Below are 22,865 nucleotides of genomic sequence, written 5' to 3'. Positions count from 1 at the left end.
CCACATACAACTCAGTGCTCTTCATAGTCACTGATTTTAGCCTTGATGCCCCAAATCCTGACCTATTTTAATTACATGTAATTTTGTAAAATAGGAATTTGAATGGATCTGATCAAATGAAGTTTACTTGATTTTCATACATTCGGTTTACAGCGGTCAGCGGAAGATTAAACATTACAGTAAATAATCCTTTGATCATAATCGTTGCCTCGTGTTTATTCAGGGTGAAAAATTATTTTTCGAGTGTGGCCACGTACCATTTAGATCTGTAATCAACAGTAAAATGCTTCGAAAACATGAATTTGAGGCTGAAATGAGAACTTTACGGCTTTTATATCTTTGTTTAAATCGTTAGGCTGTTAGGTTATCAAAGCAAAATACCCCAAAATCTCAATACTGACCAATGCATAGAGAAATATTTCTGTCTGCAGGACTCTGTCTCAAGCTAAAATAGGATTTTTTTTTAGAAATTTAAATTAATATTATTCTGAAATACTGTTTAACGAAGGACAAACAGGCAAAGACTTCATAAAGCTAGAAACAGCCGTGATTGGTTGGCCATAACTGGAGGAAGAAGGACTGTTAAGCTATCAGCTAATGCTACTCAGACTGATTACCAGTCTGCCTCCAAAGACTGTACACGAACATCACTCAGGCACAGGTGGATGCTAATTGTAGCTCAATAACATTCAATGAAATCATTGAAGTTCACTGTGCACCAAACCTGGAGCTCCGCCTTCTTGGACGGTCTGTTAGTACAGTAACAGGTCCAGTTCAGGTGAAGCTAGCAGACAGCTAGCAGCTACAGCCACCTGTGTCACCATCCGCCTGTCAGTCACAGAGGCCACGCCCCTAATAATGCAAACTTTAATCCTTAATACAATTTAAACAGGTGAGTTTTAGAAACATCCTCCCCTGTACAGCTGGTATGAAGGAGGGAATGATCCACAGAGACCAAACAGTGTATCAGGCTGCAAACATCAACATGGTTATTTCTGCTGCAAAGTTTTAACATGGGAGTCTATGGGGACCGACTCACTGCTGCCTCTGCTGGACGTCAGAGGAAGTCCAGGTTTCAGTGCTTCAGCATGAGTGTTTTTGTATGTCTGATATTAAAAAAGTAAAATGAGGAGGGCTGGTACACGAGCTCACTGAAGACGTAACAAGACGAGATGATGAGAGCGAAAAAGAGCATGACATGGAAAAAAAGACGAACTCGGAGTGGGGAGGTCGGATATTAAAGAGAGAAATTCAGATACTCCTCTTTCCTCTCTCTGCCTCACCCTCACCCCTCTCCCCAGGACGCCCCAAGGCTAACACTTGGGAAAGCGTCAGTCTGTCTGCTTATAACTATCTGTCACAGATAACGATGGGATAAACACACACACGGAGAGGGGCCACAGACAGAGAGACGCTCCGTCTCCAGTCTCATATCAGATGGTGACGCGCACACATGACCAACACTCCGCCACGAGCGCTTTGAGCCATCTTTCACGAGGCGACGCGTCACACTTCTTCACTTCAGAGAAAACGCGACAAACAGCTCGCAGCTCTCCCGGCAGAAGCTGAAATGTCTGAATTCATTGTTGGCCCGAGAAAACACACAGGCAGCACTGAGGAAGAAATAATAACTGCATTCGCCTGAAGAGATGTGATTTGGTCAGCAGGACTGATGACACGTTAGGACGTTAAACCTCCCCAGGCCGGTATAATATCAGTGTGCAGCACAGAGCGCAGTCACGGTGACAGCAAAGTGCCAATTATGTTCGTTCGGTCGCTCGTTGTGACGTCGCCGGCTCTGCAACAAGCAGAGACGTGTCGATGCAGAGCAGCTGCTGCAGGGATCTCATCCAGGCCTTTTCTGTTAGTGTCCCCTTCACCGTAGAAACACTTTGCTGCAGGCTGGAAGAGTCATGCTAACCTCTGACACGCACCTGGCCACCAGCAGCACAGACAGGAGTAACCTGTGATGCACAAGCATTTGTGGGTCGGCTCAGATCTGGGCTGCGCACATTTTGCTATCTAGGTTAATCTGAGACATCCTCGCCTTTTTTTAAATGTCAGGGTTTTTCTTAATTGCCTCTTCCTGCCTGCCTTTTTAAGCGCACCTGTGCACGTGTTCACGTCCCAGTTAACCTGCTTATCTGGGTCACGGTCGATTCCTTCGACGTGACTCTCACCTAAGTCGCGATGGGCACGCCCTCCCCCGGGATCAGGGGTTTGGAGCACCGAGGTTTAATCTGTAGCGTCCCTGATATTTGATGTGCAAACTGTTTTTGTAGGTGACAAAGTGTCTCGAGTTCATTTCACTCCACGTTGGTGTTTCTCCCGCTGCTCCCTGTGCCGAGAACAGCCCCGACCAGCGGCTCGATTTCGTGCCGCTGAACCTGAGATAAACGAAATGTTTCATTCATGAGGTGACTTTTCCACGACAGCGTCGCCGCTGGATGTAAACAAGCTGACATTTTCTCACCTGTGAATCATTCCCGCTCTCACTTTTGAAGACAAATGTCATCAGGAGCTGCTGGAAGCAGACGATGTGCAGAGCTCTGCGTCTGACAGCGACGATTTGGTTTCATGTTTTTAAGTGAATTATCAATCCTCCACTCTGCTTCCACTCAACTGCTGCCAGCCTGTGTTCATACAGTCACGCATAATAGAGCTTCAGCCTGTCCGGCACTTTTATTGGCAGATATTCGCAGTGAGCCCTGAAATGAAAGTGGCCAAACTGTCCCGAACAACACATGATAAATAATTTACACCAGTGATGATAAATAAAGTTTGAGCGCACACAAGCTGGAGGAAAGCTTCTTAAATCTGCTGAACATTTCTAATTACTAACATAACGCCGCACACAGCACGGTCAACCTGCTGCATCAACACTCTGAAAGGACCTGATATAATGTTGGTATTAAGCATTGTGTCTGTGTGGGAGCCTCACTCAGAAACTTTGGTCCTCCAAGTATAATTTGAACCATTTCAGTGAAGAACTTCCTGCAGGTGAGTCAGCTGATCTACGCTGTTCAGAGTAACCTCACAGAGCTGCTAACTACAGAGGGGATTTCCGGCTCTTCAGGTTGTTTTGTTGCTTTAATTAATTTATTATTAACAACAATATGAAGCTTATAACAGAAACTCTGTCGCTCGCTCTCCGTCTCTGTCTTTCACTCACACAGACACACACACACCATCAACTCTGCTACATCGCTAATGAAGAACATGATCAGGCAGCTGATTTCATATGAACTATTTTCATGGTTGTTGTGGTCGTGATAATTTTGTGAGGCCATATCAAAAAGGCTCGGATGAGCCATAGTTCTACAAGTTGTGCCTCCATCGCTTGTGTCCAGATCACACGCCGCCGTGCTGCTCCGTCTTTTCACTGACACTTGTGTTTGCGCGTGAGAAGCTGCGGAGACAGCCTCGCTACCAAGCGATTGATGATCGGGAGCTGGTCGTGAGGTGTCAATCGCGTCTCGTTACCCCACGTATACTACACGACGCACGACGCACGATGAAGGCCAAAATCGGGCCGATCGCCAAAACGGTCGCACGACTCAAAAATCGGCTCAAAATGGGCCAAAAATCGCACAGTGTGAGCCCAGCACAACAGCTCCAGATCCGGAGTAACCTGTTTCGCCTGGTTCCATCCCTGAAGTCCTGGAAGTTAAGCAGTCATTTTACAGCATCCTGCAGTGCACACAGAGAGCATTACACATCCAAAGCCCGGTGTCCTGCAGGTTTTAGATCTCACCCTGGGTCAACACACCTGAATAAAATGATTAGCTAATTACCAGGCCTCTGGAGAACTTCAAGACATGTTGAGGTCATTTAGCCATTTAAATCAGCTGTGTAGGATCAAGGACACATCTAAACCTGCAGGACACCGGCCCTCGAGGCCTGGAGTTCGACACATGTGCACTAACTGCACAGCACAGAAAACCTGGTTAGTTTGGCTTCCCAGGCTAAACGACCAGTCTCTATAAATGACACACGCAGGCTGGCTGGTCGCTACAAACAAACGGAGAGCCGAGCCCTGAGACGACGGCTCCGCCGGAGCACCTGCACAGCTGGAGCTGAGGGCAGACTCAGCTTCACTTGCTGCAGCCCGGCCCACGGCAGCGGCACCGCCCGGGCATCGGCTCCATTTGTGCCGTTTCTCTGGCAGCACGCTGGACACTTTCAATGACTAACAGGTCGAAGTGCATCTTTATTGTCCTCATGCTTACGGACATGGAAAACACTCATATACACGCCGACAGCTAGTTTAAAGCCTGAGCTTTAGCATTTCAGCTGATGCTGGTAGTTGAGCAGGAAGGACGATGGAGTGCCGAGCTGTCAGCCAACTTTATTTATCAGTGTGCGTGCACAGACTGCATGGGAGCAGCAAGCAGACACACACACCTGCTAATTAGTCCCCAGTAACATCCAATTAAAATCCTAGAATTGAGACCTGAGACCTGGGCAACGTAGCAGCCACACAAACTCAGTGAACACAGCAGGAAACTGTTGTTTTCCCAGACTGTCAGTGGAGGAGAAGCTCACCAAATCAAGTCTGCAAAGATGAGCCGCAGACTTTGCACTTGTTCTGAAACATGAGATACATGATGCACTGAGTCAAGACTCAGGAGGGAGGAGTTATTCCCAAAGCTTCCTAACAAGACTTTGTTTTTTATTAAAGCAAATAAAATGCGTCCTGAAACCCTGCAGGACTCCTTTAGTTAGTTAGCGTCCTTCTGCACAGATAAACTTCAGTTTACACGATTGTTTTGGAACCTTTGGATTAAACACACATAAGGTGAATAAGGCAGCACAATGCTGTTTCCTGTTGGTGGCTTATTTCAGTTTTCTTAGGACAAAAACCTGATTTTGATTTTCTAACCATTAAAGTTCTTTCATTTATTTAGATTCTAAATGTTCTTCAATCAGCTGAAGACCGAGTTTATTAGAAATGGATGAATGATCCAAGGTCACTTCAACATCTGGAATCACTGCAGCATCACACCTGCTCTTTAAAACATTCAAGTTTCATGTAAAACTACAACAGCTTATTACCGCATGTGACTGCACATTGAGCACTAACTTGACCTTGAAGGACAATTTATTAATTACACCAAGTTTAAGGAGTCGCACGAGTCTTTAAAACATGTTGAGGTTGCTGAAATTCTGTCCCAGTTCAAATCATTTCTAAGTAAAATATCTATAATGGATTTAAGATCATGCTTAGAGGCCAAAGCAGGTCTGAAACAGCTGACCCTATTTGTTACTTTGATGGCTAAAACCTCAAATATCGTTCCTTAGTATTAAGCAGAGCTAACAAGGTTTGGTATCTATGACAACCCCACCTTGATCACCCATCGGCCCTACCAGAGGTCTAAAACCATCCTCCCCCGTACAGATGTTGTGAAGGGAGACATGATCCACAGACCAATCAGTTTGTGTATCAGGCTGTAAACATGTTTACTCTGCTGGAAAGTTTTAACATGGGAGTCTATGGAGACCGACTCACTGCTGGAGCCTCTAGTGGGCATTTGAGGAACTGCAGGTGTCCCTACATCAGTGGTGGCTGCATTTTCAGCCTCAGAGGTGCTTGACTGAAATAATTCTCTTTATCACATTCGACTATTTTTCATAAATAGAAAAGGACTTCAAAAACAGCATGAATGATGAAACAATACAAACAACTGAAGATCAAAACACAATCAGAGGAGCTGCAAAACATCCATGCACACACACACACACACACACACACACACACACACACACACACACACACACACACGCACACACACATGCACACACACACACACACACACACACACACGTCACAGTGGGTAGCACTGACTCCTTGGCAACTGCTGCTGTCTGATGAGGGCTTTCAAAGTTCAAGGCTACTGAGGGACGTGCCTTTATTCGGACTGCATGGAGGAAGGAAGGAAAGAAGGAATCTAGGAAGTAAAAAAGGATGGAGGAAGAGGGTGTTGGCCAGCGAACACCATCTGCCTGCGCTGTGATGGACCACTGAGCTGTCCACAGATATTAGACACCTGCTGTCAAACACAAACAGGTGGAGAGGAGGATCGAAGGAGAGGTTTGTTTTACACAACATACAGACCAAAGGCACCGCGCACACACACACACACACACACACACCACACACGCACACACGCACACACGCACACACACACACACGCACACACACACCACGCACACACACACACACACACGCACACACGCACACACGCACACACACACACACACACACACGCACACACACGCACACACACACACACACACGCACACACACGCACACACACACACACACACGCACACACACGGCTGATTAACCTGTCCGTGTTCGGATCATCATCGCCGTTCTGGACCAAAGACAATCAGAGGCTGTAATCGGTGGTTAAGCTGCCGTCTCTCCGTCACTTTTTACGAGTTTCCACTACAACAAAAACACGTGAATCATCAGTGACGTCCACATCGATTCTGACACGAGGCCAGCAGTCACACTCTCCCGCTTTCTTTATTTCCCTTCACCTCATTGGCTGCTTTATTGGCACCAGATGAGGGCTTCATAAATTAGCAGAGTGGCGAGGAGACTAAATCAATGGTTATAAACCATCAGGCGCTGAAGGGACGGCTGGAGTTGAAGTAGTTTTCCTTTAACGTTGACCTCCACGTTCTCCAGGCGTCTGCTGGATAATGAAGCTTTCTATCAAGAGCATCATGAAAGGAATCAAACGTCTAACCTGCTTCAGCTCTCTCAGAAAACGAATGGATGGCTTCTCTGCAGCTCGGTACCGTCAACGTGGAATTTCCCCTTTCAAATGCACAATGGAGCTCCATGCAGGTAGGAGCTCCAATGATTTTATAGTCTATTAATTACATCATTTTGCTGTCATAACTGGGATAATGATGACACTGTGGGAGCGGGGCTCACACCATATCACGTCTCAGCTGAGCAGGAGTGGTCCAACTCTGGAAGTACTGAAAGACATGAACACCAACCTACGTGCTGCAGCTGATGCTCACCTGTGACTCCCTGATATGCTGATGAATCCAAACAATAAAGCTTTTTTAAGGGTTATAATGGCGACAAATGCACTGAAATGATTCTGCATGTCTGCAGAGTTTAACACAAGACAAATCTGTTAGAGCAAAAACTGAAAGGAACATTTTATCTTCAGTGGTTCTTAAAGAACTGAAGACGATGGAAATTCACCTACATTATCCCACTGATCTCTAAACATGAAGCCCAAACCGAGCGCTCGGCACACTTCGTTTTGTTTCGTGTTTGACAGATTTTAGCTGCTGTCGTCACGGTGATATAGTGGCCAAACTAGACCTGCGAGACGGCCACCAATCTGAAGATCAGAAGTTCTGTCATCACTCTGAATGCACAGATACGGAGCCACAGACAGGAAGAGATACTGCAGAGTGTTTCTGCTACATCAACTTTGAAGTGCGTCAGTGTCACCGCAGGAAGCTCTACAGCACAGGCAAACGACATCTGCAACAACACTTTGCTTTTATTTGCTTCTGTGAAAAGTAACCGTTGAAACACGATGTGAGATTTAAAGAAACAACAACAAAACGACAGGGTCGTCATTTTGCCACCGTGATGTTCAGGCTGCTCCGAGCTGGCTGTTTGATGCTCTCGCTGTGACGCCTCGCGTGGCCCAAACCGAGGCTCTGTGAGGGACGCATAAATTCAAGCATTTCAATAAACCGCACATGTCTGGCCTGTTTCACAATCTGAAACCTACAAATACGCGATCACAGCCGCTCACTTTCTGTCATCATACGCAGGAACTTCACAGTTTCACCTCAGTCTTTGTGCCAAACCAATGTGCACAGGTGCCGTTACAGAGACGAGACACTTATGAATCTTCTGATCTGACTGCAGGATTTAAAAAAACAAACATGCATATTTTCCCAAATGTCTGAACATTGCTTTCCATTCTTTCCTTATCTGCAGTCACGCTCCAGGAGAGACTCAGACACTCGGGCAGCAGCTGCTTTATCGGCTCATCAGCACCACGTGTGCAGAAAAATAACGACTCGATTATGCTGCGACCGCAGTTTGTGCAAATCCACGCCGCATTAATGTAATAATCAACGACTGCTTCGCTCCAAAACACAACCACCAGAAGCAGATCGCTGCCAGGATAACCGCCCAGAGACTCCAACGCGAGCACGCAGCCCACACCCGGCGCTCTCATCCCCGCTGTCAGAGTGTGACAGGCCGTGACTCAGCAGCACCGACGGTGATCGCACACTTCAGCCACACAAACATGACAGAGCCAACAAAAAGGAGCACGGGCGAACAGCTGCAGCATCGTTGCCCTCTTTCATTCATCTTTGCAGTTCTATGGAGACAGCGTGTAACCACCACAACATCAGACATCATAGACTTACTTACACTTATGTAGTGCTTTCCTACTCAAAGCGCTTTAGACTACGAGTCTCATTCACTCAGTCGTCTAAGCAGCTCATCTAACATTCACATACTGTGATGCATTGTGGGCAGCTCAGTTATCCAATGATACTTGGACACGTTCTGATTGGTAGAGAACCTACTACATGCAGCAAAGCACTGAGACCTGCTGAAGCTCCTGGTGCTCACAGTCTGTGCTGATGATGATGGCTCGGAGCTCCGCGGTCGTTGACCGTTACACACCAAGTCATGGTCATGACTGAGCTGCTGCGGTCCTGAAACAGCTTCGTTGTACAGTGAGCTCTTCAGAACAACTCACTCCTCCACAGACGTTCGTAAAGTCAGAATTAAGAGGTGTGGCCTGATGCTTTTCTCTGAGTAAAACCAGAGCTCCGCCTTCTTTAACGGTCTGTTCGTGCAGTGACCTCACAGCAGCCATATTATTGGTCACATGATGTCGTTAAAAATGCTCCAAAAGGCTCCAACAGCACAAACACGATGCTGAGGTCTAGCTCAGGTGAAGCTAGCAGCTACAGCTGCCTGTGTCACATCCACCCGCATGTCAACAAGAGCAGCTGACGACCCCCCAGCAACCTTTGGTCACTAGGGAAAGGTGCGTCTCCCACAACAGGTAATCAGAGATCACATCAGGACATTTTCAAATCAAAAGTCTCAGACGTGAAGCATCATTTCATAAACACCCTCTCATTGGCTCACATTGATTCATTTCAGGTGCAGATGAAATATACATCACACTGCTGCTCTGTTCACTCGCTATCAAAAAAAAAGAGAATGATTTATTATCAGCTGAGTTCTGTCACATGCAGGCTGATACAACGCCAGCCAATCAGAAATCAGTTTGACACCGAAGACAGCCAGCCAGCAACCTTCCATCCATCACTGGGAGGAGGGAGTGTCTGCCACACACACACACACACACACACAGACACACACACACACACAGACACACACACACACACACACACACACAGACACACACACAGACACACACACACACACACACACACACACAGACACACACACACACACACACACACACACACACACACACACACACACACACAGTGTTGGGTAAGTTACTTTAAAATAGTAACTTAGTTACATTACTAGTTACTTCTCTCAAAAGTAACTCAGTTACTTCAAGTTACTCGTTACTTTCAAAGTAACTAGTTACTAGGGAAAGTAACTTTGGTTTTACTCAGAATTCTCTTGTTAATGTGTTGCTTCCATAGCTTTGCCAGTCTTCTAGCTTGCTTACTTGCCACAGTGCACTGTGCCACCTACCAATAGAAAGGAAAAAATAATGTGCATATTTCCACGAGAGAAATCCCACGCCTGGACCGTCATTGACTGCTGCCATGATTCTAGCCTACGTCACAGCGTCATGTGCGCCTTTTACATCCAACACAAAAACTGCAGTCGTGGTGCTTTGATTGTACTCAGAACTTGGAAATTCTGCCTTCTGAATAGGAAGATGTAGGTAACAGCAGACTGCAGATGAGCCGCATACAGAGCTGGACTGGGACAAAAAAAATCATCCTGGGCATTTTGACTAGAGACCGACCCACCATTATAGGAAAAATCATAAAGCCTTTGAATGAAAACAAACACTGTTGTGACAGTGATGTACACTGTTCTGATGGTATATATGCATCAATCTATCAATCGTTTGTTGTAAGATTCAGATAATTATTTATTAAAAGCTAGACATTTGAAATGAGAATAAGAAAGAAAAGTATTTCTTTGTGCCCCCCTCTCCCTGTTAATGCCCTACATGCCCCCCTGGCCACACTTTGCTAGACCCGCCCCTGCACAGTTACCAGCTGTCAGCTACATAAAAAGGATCCTGGTGTTATTTGTCTCTCAGAAACAGTTCATAACTTCAACTCATTCATGTCACCTAAAAGGTAAACCTGTTTCTCCATCACCTGTTCAGCTCTGATGGTTCAGTAAGGACGTCTCCTGGTTTCATCTTCATGTTTCCCTCTCACCACATATCCAAACCATATCATGACCAGCAGCTTTACAGCTGTGGCTCCAGCAAACATCAGCTGATACTAGAAATTAATATTAAATACATTCTAACAACAGCTGATCAAGCTTAAACGTGCTGCTGTTGTTTAGCGCGACATCTGCTGGTTTCCTCTTTCTGGCGCAAAGTGAGCGATAAATAAACAAGAGAGCCGATCAGCTGATCATTGATCAGTTTCATGATTGAAGTAGAAACGGGAGAGAGAGGGGGGAGAAGAAGAGGCAGCTGTGCAGCAAAGACACAGAATAACTCCAGCTTTGTGTCTTTTTTATTCCAGCTGAATTACGGGACAAACTGTTCCTTTTCACCTCAATAATAAGAAACGCGTAATATTTTCTCTGAATACCAGACGGGACGGTTGGCAACTCTAATAACTAATGAACAAAATAAAGTTCAACATCATTAGCTTCATAGCACCACCCAGCTGTATAGAAACTCCGTCATGCTAGCTAGCACGCAGTACGGAAAAAGTCAGCATAACGAAAATAAACTCCACCTAAACTTGGTTCATATCTGACCCAGAGAGACTGCAGGTCATAACTTCTTACCTGAAGTTCAGTTCACACTCGGACCGGCGGCCGCCTCGGGTCTCTTTTCCTTCATCCACCTGCTGGCCTCCACCACTTGCTAATGTTACTGAATCTGTGGAAACTCCGCGATAGCCACCACACGAAGTAACGAGTAACGACCCTATCTAAATCCCAGTAACGACTAACGCGTTCCTGATTTTGGCATAATAACTAGTTACCGTGCTCGTTACCACAATAAAAACGTAGTTACTGTAACGCGTTACTTAATAACGCGTTAGTCCCAACACTGCACACGCACACACACACGATGACCTGCTTTAAAGTGATGCTCTCTGAGGAATGAAATGAGTAAACTCACAACACACGAGGACTTTTTTGTCCTCTGTGTCCGTCTCAAAGGACGAGGGTGATTCTGCTCTCTCCTTCCTGTCAGCTGTTCTATGAGAAGACCCAAACCAGCAGCTCATGCCTGCTTCTTTCACTCAAGCATCCTTTTGGATTTTACAATCAAATACATTTAAATGTTAGCACACATCAAAGTCTGACTGATGCAGAAAAACACCAGTCAGGATGTAAAACTGCTGAAACAGACAAAACCACCTCCATCCATCCATCCATCCATCCGGGTCACACTCGCGGGGGCACCAGCCCAAGCAGAGAACCCAGTCCTCCCTCTCACCAGCCACCTCCTCCTGCTTATCTGATGGAGGACTGAAACATTCCCAGACCAGCTGAGAGACTCCATTGAATCCTGGGTCTGCCCCAGGGCCTCCTCCCAGGAGGGCATGCCCAGAATAGCTCACCCAGGAGGCATCCTAGTCAGATGCCCAAACTACCCCAGCTGGAGAGGCTGCTATGAGCCCTCCCAAATGACTGAACTCCTCACCATGTGCCTAAGGAGAGGCCAGCCATCCACAGCAGAGGATGTAGCTCCACTTCGGCTTCTGTTCACCACGATGGACCGGTGCAGCGTCTGCATCATTGCAGCCATGGCCCGAATCTGTCAATTTCCTCACTTGTGAACAAGACCCTGAGGTACTGGGCACTCCACCCATTACTGGCTGAAGGCCATAGATTCAGACATGGAGGCACTGCTTCTCATGCTGAAGGACACCACCTGACCAACAGAACCACATCATCTGCAAAGATGAGATCCTTCTACCTTGACTACGCCTAGAAATTCTGGAAATCCTCTCCATAAAATTTATGAACAGAATCTGTGACAAAGGGCAGCTTTAGTTTCTGTCCTGGAGAAACTAAAGCGAAAGCTTCCTGTCATATGTGTTCAGCTGTGTTAGTCAACCTGAGGACATCTTCTGCTGGAACCAAACAACCTTCTGTAATGGGAAGCAAATGAGAGGAAGCAGGAACAGCTGGTGCGTTGACGAGCTAGTACATGAAAGGTGTGATGAACAAAAAGTGCCTTCATGTGACAGAACAATCAGGAGACGAGCTGACGACACGCCAGGTGACCTTTTTCTGCAGATATGAATTCAGCTGAACTTTGAAACTTTGCCTCGCCGCTCGGCTCGCCTTGGACACGACATGTTTAAAAGTTCTGACGGCGAGGACAGAAATACATAAGCGACACCGCACGCCTTATATGCTCAGCCTTAATGAGCCAAAGGGAGAAGAGAAGCCCGAGATGTGAGCGCATCAGTCCTGTTTCATCTTCAAAGAAGAATAAAATCCACTGCTGAATTTATACAAACGCCTGCGTTTAGTGACAGCTGACAGGATGGTTTCAGTTGACTTGGAGTTCATGCAGATGAAGCCAAACTTGTTTCTTTATTTACGTGGATGTCGGTAAAGGCAGGCAGAAAGTCTGCAGATACTCAGGCAGCAATGAGCTGTTTCCACTGATCCGAGATCAGCTGCAGTCTGATGTTTACGGCTCTTTCCAAACCTTTGTGACTTTTTAAAAATGCATCTCACAAAGATGGAAATGTGTGTCGGAGCTGCTGGGCTCCTTTAACCACTAAGGCCGGCGCTGCGGCGCACCTGTGATACAGCCACCTGTTTAAATGTTCTCAGCCCATTACGTGGCTGTTATCAGGTGTTATCACGCCACACAAATGATTAGCAGGCAGCTTCCTCCTCCGACTAGCAGGCTGAGCGGGCTGATGTCACCTCATTTACTGGAGATGGAGACGTGCAGGAGCTGCGGTGGACTGGCCGCCGGGACCAAGGCGCAGCACTCCCTACCTGCTCCTGCACCTTAGACAGAGAGGTGGAGGAGAGTGCATTAAGAAGAGAAGAGGCTGAATGCTGGTTACGGAGCACCGAGGACATTTGTGTTGTTGTTGCTTGTGTCCAGTTGATCTGAATGACTGTGTTATGTGTTGGTATCCTGTGGTGGGAGACTCAAAGTTCAAAGCTCAGGTCCAGATTTTTATTCTCGTCCCTTTTTGTGACGTGGACTCCTCGTATGGAGGAAATCTGGGGTTAAGTGTCCTTAATGCTCTGAGCTCGGTCCTCCCCTGGAGCTACAAACACTCCCATTACTTTATCAGCTGTTTTTAAACTTGTGTAAAAGTTTGACACAGCGTTCGGGTCGACTGAGGCACAAACCGCATGATGTGAAGATGTTTGTCTGGTTGAATAAATCATCTTTATGGCGTTAACCACATTCAGAAAGCTTGTTTTTATAAGCCGGAGCTCAGCTGTAGCTGTTGTGTTATCAGACTGGGTGACACTCACCTTTTGGCCCAGTGGTAGGTGCGTTTTTACGCGCATTAATCATGATTGTTACTGATAAAAAGCCATTTAATGCTCTAATCAAGGCAGCTAATGCAGCTGCATGCAGGTGAAAGATGAGGAATAATTTGTCTCACTTTCTGTGATGATTTCTGTAAACGACACACTGTTGTGTCACAGTCTGGCAGAGGCCGACTGTGTGTATTATGAAAAGGACCCAAAACGCAGGCACCATGAAACAAAACTTAACTGTTAACAGAAAGCGAGCCGCTTATTAAGGCTGGTGAAAACATTACAAAACAAAAGACAGAGGAGAAGCTAAAGAAAAACCTAAACTGGGAGAGCGAAGACAACATAGAAACCCACAACACAAACCCTAACATGGACACAAAAATACCTCGAGCCTGGAAACAGGACACAAAGGACAACAGACGAGCTGACAATGACACACTGAAAACAGAGGACTTAAATACACAGGAGGTGATTAGGGGAAGTGGGAACACATGGAGGAACAGCTGACTGACATGAGCCTAATGACAGGAAGTGAAAGTAAATCCAATGAACAAAGAACACACGACTCCTTCAAAATAAAACAGGAAACGTGAGACAGACATGACAATACAAACTTGATAACATAAAACACGCAGCATGAAACACAAAGGGTGAGGGAAACTTAAATACAGGGGAAGAAAACACAAGGAGTCTAATAACCAAACGAACTTCGCTAATCTAATGAACTTAAACATAAACAACATCCAAACAAACTGAAACTTAAAACGCTGGGTCAGCAGACCAGGAACACGACATTTTGTAAGCATACAGATGGAGTATAGTTGCACTGCACAGAAAACACAACACACACACACGAAGAAGAAGCTGCTTCGTGCACAAAAACTAGCTGCACGGCAGAAGCAAGGGAGGAAGAGGAGGAGAGAGAGGAGTGAAGCTCTCATCTCACAACTGGAGGGCGAGAGACACTGACAGACAGAGAGAGCGAGGGAGAGAGACACTCTGTCAGTTTGGCCTTGAGCACTAATTACAGACCCTCTCTCCCTCTCTCCGTCAAGGCCAGTCAACCAGAAGCTGAGTGCACCCACAATCCTTTGCAGTAAAAACACAGAGAGCTCTGTCGGCTCCACTTGTGCTGATAGTGAGCCCTTCTACAAATGCACCGCTGCTTTCACTTAATTAAGTCGCTCGTCTCGTTTATTTGAGGAGGAAACAGAAAGAAAACAAGCAGGCGGTGAGAGGACGAGGATGTGAGGTTCGAGGTTTGGTGAACACCTCCCCACACGGAAATCTCTGAAGGATTATTCTCGATTATTACAACTTTGGTCTCATTGTGACCCAGAACTTCCTGTGAGTGTCTCGGGATCCTGCAGGAGGCGGAAAACCTTGCCTGGAAAAGCACATCTGGACTCGCTGCTTAGCCTGCTGCCACCATCTTCAGGTTAACAGAGGAGGATGGATGGATCGTGCTCACAGTGTCCACGCCACCACCCGCCTGCACGGTGGCGTGAGGACAATACCCAATCAGCCTTTCAGGGCTGAGAGGTAAAAAAAAAAAGAAAGGAGGATACCTAATAATATATAATAACATAATCAAAGGACTAAACCAAGAGACTGAAACTCATCAGCATGATCAAAACTGTTTGAAATGAACCTCGTGTGAACTCGAAACCCCATCACGGCAACAATCAAACCTTGAACAGGCTGAACTCTGTGTTTCACCTTGGTGCCGTCTGGAGATCAGTTCACGATCAGCTCCAGACTCCAGAGCACCATCACGAGGTTTCTCGTCAGTATGTGGAACCCTGTGTGAGTCATCTAACATCAGGGTTTCAGGTGAGATCCCTTTAAAAGCAAACGTGATGCCACAGCGACGTTTGGCTCCACAGCACGGAGCACAAATCAGTCTGAGAAAACTTTCCAGGGTGGACAGAGGAGAGAGGCAGAGCGGGTGGACGGTGTAACCACACTGCTGTGACAGCTGACATATGCATCCACAGGGTGCTACACCATGACATACTACCCCCCGTCCTACAGCTATCAGTCACAGCATTGTTATTCCCTCACCTCCTCCATCTCTCCTAAGCGGTTACCCTCCACCTCCTATCATCCATCTGCTGCTCCATGTCTAACAAAACCTGTGCTGCTGCTCATCAGCTGAAACTCCACTGCACCATAAATGTCTTTCACATGCAAAATGAGGGAAGAAACACCAAATATCATAAGTCTTTGTTTAAACACGACATCTGTGGCTGTGAAAAGCTTGCAGTCAGACAGACTCAACGTCCACGAGCAAAGCAAAGAGATGCTGAGGGCCAAAATAAGACGATTATTCCAAAACGAGCTAAATTTGGATTTTTCCCTCAAATATGTTGATTTAATAATTGCTGGAAGCCAAAATGGAAACTGAAGTTAATGTTCGAACAGCTGATGTTATAAACCTGCAGGGAGCTCGGTGTTCAGGATGTTCGTGTCTGCAGGTTTTCATGACTTTTTTTGCATATTTCTCACAAGTAAGAACATTGTTTGGTTTCAGTTTGGACTCATCAACAGAAGGATGACCCCCCCATGCTGAACAGGGGGGAGTTCTGGTTGAAGAACAGCTCCAAAATATAAGTTGTCAGATGTGTAACCTCCCGGTCTGCTCGAAAACAATTGTTTATGTGATCTTTTATTAATTACAATAAAATAAAACAACTCTGGGAGAAGCTAAACCACAGGAAAAACATCCTGATGCTGTGACTTCTTGGTCTGAAGAGTGAGAGCGAGAAGTCCACCTGGCTTTGGAAGAGACGGCTGGCCTTCACCACCGTGTTCATTTGAAATGGACAGCGAGCATCTTCTGCACGAACTTCCTTCTAGTCAACATTAGTTATTCCAGTGTTACTCAGAATGTTTGCTGGACACACGTATTTGTGCTCATCTCACTGTGCAAAGTGCTACAGTCAAGATTTCTGATGGAAGATAGTGGAGCGATAACAGCTTCAGACTAAAGCCACAGCACGCCGATGTGCACGTGCACGCCGATGTGCACGTGCACAAATGTGCATGCGTACTAACACAAGTCTGGCAGACGTCATAAAGCAGAGGGCCGTCTGAAGCCTAATAATCAGTCTGCCGGCACCTGAAAAAGGCTGTAATAAGCTGAAATGATAGCGTGCAGGACAAACACACACCTGTAATGTATCATCAGACAGGTGACACACGGGGCTGTGCAGCGAGGCAAACCGCTTCCACCAGCAGAGTGTTTTTAAGGATGTGGCTGTCAGGTTTCATTTATGCTGTTACACTGCTGCAAACACCAAAAACAACAACATCTCCGTTCACCTCACAAACGTTATTATTTCACGTCACTGCCTTTGGCTCCCTGGCTCCACTCCCATCACTTTAAAATTCACACACCATGCAGGTCATTAACAGCACCAACCTCACCAACAAGTCTGAATGTCTTGGATGATCACCACTTCCTCCTTAGCCGAGAAGGCAAAAGTGAGCAACATTACCTCCAAAGCAGGGGGGCAGGTATTTACCTGCTTAATACAGGTGTTAATACAGGCGGGGCGTCACAACGTCCATCTTAAAAGGCAGTTTGATTTAAAAATGGTCAACGCTACAACGTTACCAGCTACCTGCCATGTCGGTGCCACATCTGAGGTCACCACCCACCTGCCTCTAAAACCCCTAATCATACAATAACCCCCCCCCCCACACACACACACACACACACACCACATAGCGGTTATGAGGGGGAAATGATCTCTTTAAACCGAACAGTGTGCTGGTATGTCGTCGTTTTCAGCCCTGGTGCTTCACACTTGGCTGGCAGTGATTTTTCCTTCACTCTAGTATTTGTTTTACAGAGCAGCACAGGAAGCAGGATATTTGTGGTGAAAACACTTTTAATTCACAGTAACAATAACAACGAGCTCCGGCTGCCCTAATTATTCAACTCGTGTATCGGCTGATTTGTAATCCGCAGCAGGGATATTGGATAATTAGCAAGAGCTGAAAACACAACAGGAAGTTTGTAGTGGAACTACAGAAGTACACCGCTCTATACAGTTACTGTAGCATCACCAATTAAAGCCTGTTAGAGAGACAGTGGGAATACTCCACACTCTCTCTCTCCTCAGTGTAAAGGCTCGTTCAGTCTGAGCCAGAGGAGCTGCTGTCAGAGCAAATTAGAGCAGGAAAAACACCGGAGAGAAGTCCTCCTCCTTATCTTCCTCCAGCTTCTCCTCACTCCCTCCCTCCAGCTCCCCAGTGTATCCCCTTACTCATTCACCCAGAGACTGAGAAACACACACGTATGCACACACACAAGCACACGAAAGCACACACACATATATAAATATATATGTTCACACACACAGTCGTGTTTTCATATCTTAGTGGGGACATCTAATTGACATAATGCTTTCCCGTTTACCCTGACCCTAACCATAGCCCAACTGTAGCCCTGACACTAAAACCACATTTATAGCCTCAAAAATCTCTTCAAACTCGTGGGGACCAGGATTTTGTCCCCATAAGAGCTGTTGGTCCCCACAAGTATGGGAAACTTTCAATTATTGGTCCCCACAAAGATGTAAACACGGTGCACACACACACACACACACACACACACCCACAGGCATGATTGACACAGACCCAAATTGAGATTTGAATATGCATGAGCATATGCAGCCCTGCATGCGCACACGCGTGCACACACACACACACAGAAACGTATAAAAGCGTGCGTTCGGGATTGATTGCCGGCTGCTGTGTGAGTCGTAGATCTGTCAAACTAACGAGACGCCTTCACCTTTGCTGCGTGTTTGCACCATTAGAGCTGTAAATTACACACAGCACACCTGATCCATCAGCACAGGAGGTCTGCTCTCTGACAATTACTCATGTTGTAGGGACATAAATCTATGGATTTGACCCAGCTTCGTGTTGGAGATGAAGAGCTGACAACAGGTCCCAATAACACAGCTCATGAAATTATGAAGGCCGATTAATTGGAGGCACAAAGACCTGCTGAAATTCACCTGTGTGCAATATTAACCTCAGTGTCAGTTTAACTTATCTCTGATTGTATCAGGTCAGGTTTGGACTTCCTGTGCCATCTACCAGACACATTTACGTCAATGCTAAAATGTGAAATTATTTTCAGATGATGGCTGATAGAAGTCTGCTCAAATGGGAAATGAACTGATTCCTACACCAACCAGACATAACATTAACCTTCGAGGCGTGGCCTCCGCTCGACCCCTGAAGGCACGCTGTGGTATCTGCACCAACGTGTCAGCAGCAGGTCCTGTCAGTCCTGTAAGCTGTGAGGTGGGCCTCCGTGGATCAGACTGTGTGTCCAGCACATCCCACAGATGCTCCACTGGACCGAGATCCGGGGAATCTGGAGGCCAAGGCAACACCTCAAAGTGGTTGTTGTGCTCCTCAAACTGCTCCTGAACCGTTTCTGTGCATTAGTGCATCGTCCTGCTGAAAGAGACCACAGCCATCGGGGAGCGCCGTTTCCATGAAAGGGTGCACACGGTCTGCAACAGTGCTGTTGTTGGTGGGACGTGTCAGAGTCACATGTAGATGGTTTCCCAGCAGAAGATCCCCCAAACTGTCACACTGCCTCTGCCAGCTCGCCTTCTTCCCATAATGCCATCCTACGCTATTTTGCCCACTGCCGTGATGTTCCAGCAGTAACAGCGTGAAAGACTCTCATTGGAAACCCTCCCGTCCCTCCCCATCGGTCCCCTGTATTATCAGACTCACTACCAGCATCACTTTATGGCTGCTGAGATAACAGAGAGCCGCGGTTCATTAGCAGCTCTGAAGCAGAGGCTCCATTATCAGGCGGGGAGCGGTCCCAGGAGAAAACATCACCCTGTGATACTTTTCAGCAGGATCAGGATTAGGCTGCACAACCATGGAGTCACACCATCCACCAAACGAGGCGGCTCGGCTGTGGACCAAATCCACAGTTAGGGATTTTATTGAGAGACAAACACATAAACTCTTTCTGCATCACACGCATTTCTCACTGAGGGAGGAGGACCTACGGGGCATCACTTCCTCCAGGAGGATGAGGTCCACACCTCCACCTGACCACCACACATCAAGGAGATCAGCGTTAGGTGTTTGAGTGTAACTGACGGCACCTCTGCAGGACTGGCTCAAAGAAGGAAGCCAGCAGAGGGGTTCTTTGACAGGATGCAACATGATTATTTTCTTTATTAATATTTCAGAAAGTTATGAAATTACAGTAAGATATAATTTATGTGTCTCAAATGTAGACAAGACATTAAAAACAACCTAGAAAATAAGATACCAGCTTCATAAAGTAGTGGAACAAAATATAATGTGATTCAACAAAAGAGCCCCACGCGGGAAAAATGTCCCAAAAGAAAAGAGATTTCTTTCTTTTAAGGTGTCCAATGAGTAAAACTGTAGATCAAATCTCATGAATGTTTTTCAGATGAGCGCTTTTCTCCTCTACCTGAGCCCCCACGGCGCACACGCGCACTTCTGTCTCAGTGATGGACGCGCAGACAGCAGCTTGGGTTAGTATCTTGCCAAGGATACTTTGTCATGCACACTGGAGCTGCCAGGAATTGAACCACCAACCTTCGGACCTGCTCGACCTCCTGAATCACTGGATATAAGAAAAACCCCCAAAACTGGAAGATAAGAGAAGAAATGCCCACGAAGTCAAATAAATATCACGACTATAGTGAGAGCGCAGATGTCAGGTGTCCACGCCGCACAGGTGACACAAACCCACTGACATGGCTGAACGTGCTCTCCGAACACTTTTCTGTAAATGGTTCGTCGGTTTATTGAAATCGTGTTTTTACGAGGAAACACAGAAACAGACAAAAACACGGAGCGTGAAATGAACGCGACGCTGTGACCTAACAAAGGAGACCGGGCTGGCGGAACCGGACGGGACATCGCCGTCACCGCAAACTCTGCCACACATGCGCGCGCGCACATCTGCAGTCTCCGTTACCTGGCTGACAGCTGCGGCTGTCCGGGCGGGGTCCCTCCCGGTGCTCGGACGGCTCCCGGTGCTCTCTCAGCCTCCTCCCTGCAGCCGGTAAATCCAGCGGATCCGCGCGCGGGCGGTTCGGTTTGTGTGCGGATCAGCGTCCGTGTGCGCGCGCCTGTGTGCGCCGTTCCTCCCGGCCGAGCTGAGCCGAGCTGAGCTGAGCCGTGCAGGAGGAGAGAGGAGCCCGACAGGGCACACACACATACACGCTCTCTGTCTCGCACACACTAAACACGCCCAGCCAGCCACGCTCCAGCAGGACCCGCCTCCTACCGTAACACCCCCAAAAAGGCTCAGGCAAAAAAGCCACGCTGATTTCCAGCATCAGACACAACAGAACAGCTCAGAGGAAAGTCTTGATTTTATGTTTCATCCACACAAAATATTTGATCTGCTGTGAAGATGTAGAAATGTATTAAGACCCGCTGGCCTTCATTAATTACACCACGCCTCACTCACACATACATTAGATAAATTGATCAAATCTATGACTGCACAAAGCTGGACTGAAAGACAGCACAGAGGCACTAATCATGGCAGCACAAGAGCCATAGAGGCTGGGGTCTATCACACCAGGTAAGACCCCAGGTGCAGGCTGTGTAAAGATGCCCCAGAGACAATCCAGCACATAACAGCAGGGTGCAAGATGCTAGCAGGCAGGGCATACATGGAACGCCATAACCAAGTGGCCGGCATAGTGTACAGGAACATCTGTGAGAATAAAGATGTGTTTCTATATACAAATCCAGATGTGATCCTTTATTTTCTGATGTAGTTCTCTCTGGGTACTCCGGCTTCCTCCCACAGTCCAAAGACATGCAGTTATGTGGTTAATGTGGAAATTCCAAAATGCCCGTAGGTGTGAGTGCGAATGGTTGTCTGTCTGTGTTAGCCCTGCGACAGACTGGTGACCTCTCCAGGGTGTACCCTGCCTCTCACCCTAAGACAGCTGGGATAGGCAGATGTGACATCTTTGCACATTGCACTTTATGTAGTCCCATGTTGATTGGTCTTGGAGGAACGTTGTCTCATTTTACCGTGTACTGTACCACTGCACATGGTTGGAATGACAATAAAGCCACTTGACCTTGATCATGAGTGCAGGGCACGGGTGAGGTGGAAACGATGTGCACGGGTGGGGTGCTGCGGTGACTTACCTGCGTCTGTGGCATCAGCTGGATGCGCTGCCAGGCTGTAGCACAGCAGAAATGAATCTGATTGACGATGTTTGCTATTAAACTTCCCATCAGTCTTAACTCGTCATCTATTCAAGTTTCCACTTGTTCTGACACATTTTAATATACACCTGACAGTTACAGTGAACCGACCTATTAACAGCAGTTATGGAGGTCAGGCACTAACACCAGCCTTTGGGAAGCGGCACAGTTTCACTGATGGACGGTTGGAGCGTGTCAACAGTGCAACTCGGGAGCCGAGCCTCACTATCAGAATGATAGATGAACCAGGTGCTCTCCTGCTCACTCTGTGCGCTGAGAAATGCTGATTGGGGGGTTTCAGGTGTCGCATCAGTGCGTTACCTTGGATATGTTGGATTTGAGCCGCGGTGCCATCAGTCACACTGACAGCCAGTCAATTAGCCAGCCAATCAGTTGAGAGCCTGAGTGAAAAATGCAGGCTGGTGATTCGATGCTCGGTGGGGTTGAAAGTGTGCACACCTGCCGTGCGCTCAACAGCTCAGACCTGTCACCATCAAGGTTTCATCTTCTGCAAAACACCAGAAAGGGAAGCTTTAGCGGCCGGCGGGAGGTGGACAAAATAACATGAACTTTTAATGAAGAAGGATTTGATTGCTCGGACAGCTTGACGGTTTTGCTGACTGATGCTCCTGTGGTTCAGCCTCCAGTGCCTCAGCCTCTGTGGGATTGCGGTAGTTGTCTCTTTGAAAACTCATACATCACTTTCTTGTTCCAGACAGGCCTCCTTACAGCTGAGAAATGCTGCTAACCGGCCTGCTCAGTCCTCGTCAGTGTTGGTCAAGTTACTTGAAAAAAGTAATCAGTAACTAATTACTGATTACTCCCCCCAAAAAGTAATCCCGTTACTTTACTGATTACTTATTTT

The 22,865-nt window shown here is 46.9% G+C and overlaps 1 protein-coding gene across 5 annotated transcripts in view; it reads right to left on the bottom strand.

Annotated features, from left to right (window-relative positions):
* Nucleotides 1-21,013, bottom strand: part of dok4 (docking protein 4) — a 53,355-nt gene extending 32,342 nt beyond the window's left edge. Inside the window, exon 1 of one of the 5 annotated variants that reach the window (XM_026177158.1) lies at nt 20,745-21,013. The gene's annotated coding sequence lies outside the window, so the exon portion shown is untranslated. The other 4 variants (XM_026177204.1, XM_026177176.1, XM_026177168.1 and 1 more) reach the window with 4 other exon arrangements.
* Between the last annotated feature and the right edge of the window lie 1,852 nt (nt 21,014-22,865).

The sequence above is a fragment of the Astatotilapia calliptera genome, chromosome 1 (genome assembly GCF_900246225.1).
Source record: "Astatotilapia calliptera chromosome 1, fAstCal1.2, whole genome shotgun sequence".
Taxonomy (NCBI): Eukaryota; Metazoa; Chordata; class Actinopteri; order Cichliformes; family Cichlidae; genus Astatotilapia; species Astatotilapia calliptera.
This window is presented reverse-complemented; position numbering and strand designations above follow the sequence as displayed.